This window comes from Natrix helvetica (genome assembly GCF_964273705.1).
Source record: "Natrix helvetica genome assembly, chromosome: 9".
Lineage (NCBI taxonomy): Eukaryota > Metazoa > Chordata > Lepidosauria > Squamata > Natricidae > Natrix > Natrix helvetica.
This window is the reverse complement of record NC_138560.1, coordinates 11,271,823-11,277,859: the sequence shown is the minus strand read 5'-3', so window position 1 is coordinate 11,277,859 and position 6,037 is coordinate 11,271,823.

Sequence of the window (6,037 nt, the reverse complement as noted above, 5' to 3'; positions counted from 1 at the left end):
GTAAACTGCTTCTACTGTCTTGGGCCAATGGCCTTTTCTAAGTTCTGGAACACTGAGGACCAAGGCAGGACTCCATTAATAACTCCATAAGCACATGGAACATTTCTCAAAAAGCTATTAGGAAACAGGAACGCCCTTATTCATTTTTGTTAATATGCCTGGTGGTGGTTGCTCTTGTTGTTTTAGCATTGATTTCAAAGGTAAGAGAACTGAAAGCCACAGAGGAGATATAAAGCTGAAAATTCAAGAAATGAAAGATGAGTTTTACATTTTAATGCAGTTCTCAATCACAACATTCCTCCTGATGGTTAGTGAAGAAATACAGCGATAGAAAGTGAGAAAGACAAAAGAATTGGCTAGAGAGGTGCCTTTTTATTCCATAATAATATCAACACAACTTCTCTTTGTGGATGACTTTTTAAGGTGAATCAGCATAGGGTGAGTGGCTGAGGTAAATACTTGCCAATAATTGGGCAAGCTGGGACAAGTAACGGGAGCCCACTCCGTTACGCAGTGCTAGGGATTCGAACCACTGAACTGTCGACCTTTCTGATCGACAAGCTCAGCATCTTAGCCACTGAGCCGCCACGTCCCTATAAACTACCTCTAGATAATATCAATAGTTACCTAGGAATGAGGGCCGTTTTAAATGAATTAGAATAAAATTGGTACTATCTAGAGAACTAGCTCTAGATAATACCAATTTTAATTCTAATTCTTTTAAAACGGCCCTCATTCCTAGGGAAATATTACACAGCAACATTATTAGGGAACAAAGTGGACTTTAAACATCCAAGTGACTCTCTCCCAAAACTGTATATTCTTTTTTCACGCATTGCTCTGTACACAAAGCTCTTTTGGTATAGACAAGCCCATATAGTTATGAAAGGGATTCATTCACAGCCTCCAGTAAATGAACTCTCTATGGCTGTTCTTACCGTGAAAGGGGGGGGGGGAGTCTGAATTTTCTATGTGCCATTTTTCTGTTAATGGCGATAGAAAGATAAATACGTTGCTGGGATTTTTTTTTTTTTTTTAGATACTGTGGTATAGCAGGAACATTCACATTCTAGAAACACAGTGAGGCGCCTTATATTTTTGTACACCAGTGTTTATAGATATGTGCAAGGTAAAGAAGCAGCAAGCATGTTTGGTATCAAAACATAAATCATTTCCCCCTGAGCTTGAAAGAGGAAGATCTTAGCATCTTATTTACCCAAAAGGAAAAAAAATCCATTCCTGGATTCCTCCCGTGTCCATTTATTACAAAATGTATGAACTTTGAGGAGAGCATTAAAAAAAAGAACATGTCCCACCAGACGGTATAATTTCAAAGCAACCTCCTGTGCATCTGGAGTTGGCTTAGCACCTGCATTTGCTGGAGTTTGCTGGTTCTGCCAGTGAAATACAGTTTGCTTTAGAGTCCTGGGTCCTTCTGTTCTTGACTTCTGAGCCTAACCAACTGGCGCAGTAGACAGAAGGCCTTTTCTGCACTGACATCAAATTGGGAAGCTACAAAAACTGTGCGGTTCTCCAAAGGAAAGAGAAGCTATTGCTCTAGCAGTTGCTTAGACATATGTCCAGTGGTGGGATTCAATTTTTTTTTCTGTGGGCATGGTTTGGTAAGCGTGGTGTGGTTTGGTGAGCGTGGCTTAGTGGCGTGACAGGGGAATGATACTGCAAAATCCCCATTCCCTCTGCACTCCTGGGGGAAGGATACTGGAAAATCTCCGTTTTCACCCCACTCCAAAGGAAGGATGCTGCAAAATCTCCATTCCCTCCCTACCCCACTAACCTGCTTTCCAGCTCCATTCTGTGCAGGGCAACAAATGAAGACCCAGCCGATCAGCTGGGACTCCAATCAGCTGGGACTCAGGAGGCAGTGAATAGATGGGGGCAGGGCCAGTCAGAGGTGATATTTGCCGTTCTCTGAACTACTCAAAACTTCCGCTACCGGTTCACCAGAATCAGAACTGGCTGAATACCACCTCTGCATACGTCCTTTTTTTCTACCAACACATGGGCAGTGATCAAATCTTCCTACTGCATTGAAAGCTGCATATCAACTGTTGCGCTATCCAAAACAGGGAACAAGCAAAAAATGTAGTCCAGTAAAGAAAGATCAATGAGCAAGAAACTCTCAAAACAAAGGGAAGGCAACAAGGTTAGGTAAAATCTCGTACAGTGTTCAAAATAGCAGAGGAAGAACAATAAACCGAGAACGGCAAGCACAGAGCATAGTCAAAGAAACATTGAGATCTAGGAGTTCAAGGGAACAAGCAGTAGCAATTCTGGATGCACAAGTGACAGGAAAGGCTATCATCAACATTACTAAGAAGTTGAGTCTCTTCTGCTCGAGATCTTTAGGCTGAACCCAGCTGGAACTTCTTAAGAGACCATGGCCTCAAGGAACTCAGCCTTGAAGCCTGGACCATTCTATTTGTTGCTCTAGACTCAGCAACAGCCCTGTTCTCATTAGCTTGAGGGCTATCAGATATCTCCTAAATTGCAGATCCAAAAGAGATGGAAAGAGTTACTTTGGAGACACAAGTCCCTGCTCAAATCTCCCTTGGTTCTTTCTCCAAAGTTTCTGTCCCTTCCATCTTTCATAGGAGAGATTCATCCAAACAGACTGATACACACTATGCATGGGAAAACTTTTCACTCCCAGGAGCTGCTGGAGAACTCAGGACAACTATAAGCAGATGTGATAGCCAACGTCCAGGTTAATAAGGATTCAGTTTAAGTTTTATAGTCAGCCCTGGTAAGAATGAAGAGGGCTGCCAGTTTATCAAAACCAATTTATTTGGTAGAATTCTTGTAACCCCCATATTGTTTCTTCTGGGTAGATCTAGTGAAAGAATCTCCATGCTTCAAGTTCCTGATGTTCATTTTTGTCAGAATCTACAGACGTCTCCATTATGGATTTGATGTAACCTGCATTGCAGAAGACCAATAGAATCACACTATAACCCCAAACTCAGACTAGGAACACAAGAGGTTGAAGGAGAAAACACAACTTGCAGGTTTCTTCCTCCAAACTTCCAACTCTTTGTCCTCATAGCCCGGGACAACAGGAGCAAAGTCAATATGAAACAATGCCAAAGCCAGGTAAATGAGCTTTGAATTGCTATTTTCACACCCCATGCTAACTATGTTATACAAATAATCCATATTCTGAGTTGGCACAATACACTGAATCATAAATTAACCCAACCCATAAATTTACTCAATTTCACAGCACCCTAAGCAACAACAACAAACGTATCAGGTTTAATGTGTACCAATACATCAACGCTTGGATTTGTTAAGTGTGTTCTGCAAACAGAGCTAAAAAGTAGCAATTATGGGGAAAATGCTTTCTTGATATATTTATATTCCAAGAACATCAACTACTTATTATAACATACAAGTCTTTATTGTAATTCGCCGGTTGTTGGAGCTTAATAGAGGACTGCAAATATGTGGCCTCAACGTCCTGCTTAGTGAAGCAGAATGGTTCTGCCATCTTGAATGCCAGAATCCAAGGAGTGACAAATAGTGACCATGTACAAGAGGCCTGAATTATGTGCGCCCTGTGGCACTAAATCATCAATATTGTCTTGGCGATTGTGCTGCTTATAGAAGAGTTCTGAGCCTCCATTTCCTACACCAGGAAATTGGCTGAACCTACCTTGTCCTCATCTCAACCAGGCCCGCAATCTTATGGCTGGACAAATGAATACGCAGCCTCACAGAGAAGAGCTGAAGCTTTCATAGCTTTGTGCCAGACCAAACATTTTTTTTTACATATTAACTGGATTTAATGTGCCTTGTCCTCCTTCCAACCATAGAAAAAGAACCTTGAGTAAATAGGAACGCATCCCAAACCGTGCGGAAGCAACCAAAGGTTATGTCACACCAACAAACAAAGATGAGAATAAACAGGGATGAAAAAACCTACCTAGGATTTCATTATATCTGTGAGCTATCAATTCTCTCTCTCTTAGGAGCAGGACATTGTCATCGTCCAATTTAGTATTTTTTTTTTCTCCAATCCAATCATACCTGCTCTGACTGACTATATTGATCCAGGATTTTAGGCAAAGCAATGGTTTTATCTGGCACCTTCTAGTTGATCCTTCTAATGAAATCTTCTGAGCTAAACTTGACGTCTTCTGAAGGGCGCTGCCATTGAGCTAAGCTCTTTCACTTTACACCGGGCAATGAATAATGAAACAGTAGGATATTACTGGAATGGTGTCAAAATTAATCAAGGGGAAGGGTACTTTCCCCCTATAAAAACTGGTGAAACTAGAATTGATATTTGTGCCCTTGTTCTCCAAGTGTCTGAACTGACATGAGGATTATACCCATCCTAAGAACAGTACTAGGTTTACAAAAAGACAAAGCCAACTTCACTGTAATTTCATAACACCCCGTTACTTTGAATTAGGGGATACACTGATAATGCCTTAGAAGCTATTTCAAGGGGGATAAATGCTTGATTTATCATCGCCCAAAGTCTGGTCTCCATTTGCTGAAACAATTTCACATCACTCTGGAAATGAATCCTCTGATCACGTAGATTAAGGAAGCTTTCAACAAAGGAATTCAGCCTTCTACTGCCTGTTTCCAAGTCAGTATCAATAAACAAAACCTCCATGCGAGCTTTCTCATATTTGTGGCTAGTCCCATAACAAACACTGAACTTCCATTTCTGTTGGTGCAGTGGGTGAACCAAGCACACTTGATTGATTATATGCCAGGTGTAGAAATTCATAAACATGCTAATCGGGTGGCTGAAGAATCACCCTAGACTTATTTAGCAGCATTATCAATATTCCCAAACATCAAAGTGATTTGTTTTCCAAGGCTTGGCCATCACATATAATCATAACAAATGAGCCACCAGCTGCCCATTCATCACTTCCCAAATCCACCACCTGAGCTGACCTCCTCACTCTGTCAAATGGTGAGCTCAGCCAACGAGCCATGATTGGGGAGAGATGGCAGCAGTCGGTGTGTGCAAGTGAACATGGAAGCAAGACTCCGAGTTAAACAATGATTATTGAAGCAGGTTTTATAAGTGTAGCTGAAAGAAGTTTTCTGGTTGATATAAAGGTAAAGTTTCCCCTCACACATATGTGCTAGTCATTCCCGACTCTAGGGGGCGGTGCTCATCTCTGTTTCAAAGCCAAAGAGCCAGCGCTGTCCGAAGACATCTCCGTGGTCATGTGGCCGGCATGACTCAACACTAAAGGCGCATGGAACGCTGTTACCTTCCCCTCCAAAGGTGGTTCCTATTTTTCTACTTGCATTTTTACATGCTTTCGAACTGCTAGGTTGGCAGAACCTGGGACAAGTCACGGGAGCTCACTCCGTTATGCAGCGCTAGGGATTCGAACTGCCGACCTTTCCGGTTGACAAGCTCAGCGCCTTAGCCACTGTGCCACCGTGTCCCTGTATTATTGTTATAGGAAATGCATTACTGCCTAGCTAATCGTACCTTACTGGAATGAAAGTCAAAGGAGATATTCTGTGTGCATGGCTGGCAAGAAAGGATGAAGTAGATTAGCAATTGTATTGGCAAAGTAAGAGGCAAAGACGAAACACAAGGTAAAGCAATAAAGGAGAATATTTGTAGCTCAGGATTCAAATGAGGGGCTCTTGGTACTCTCCGAGCTTGGTTGCTTTCTTGCAGAGGTTTCATGACCCAACTAGGCAATATGCTCAGTGCACTGATGATGTTATGTTTGGGTTAGGGTCAATGAAACTTCTCCAAGGAAACCACCAAGCTCAGAGAGCACCAAGGATCCCTCAGAGTGTAAACCCTTATCTAGGGGTGTCAAACTCGGTTTCATTGAGGGCCGCATCAGGGTTGTGTTTGACCTCGGGGGGGGATGGGGGCATGGCCATGGTGGGTGTGGCCATGGTGGCCATGTCCAGCTCAACGTCACTCATGTGGCCAAGTGCTAAGGCAGGACTTCCCTCAGACCTTCCCTCACTCTCATTATAATGTCCTTCTTTCCTTCCTCCCTCCCTTCCTCCTTGCCTT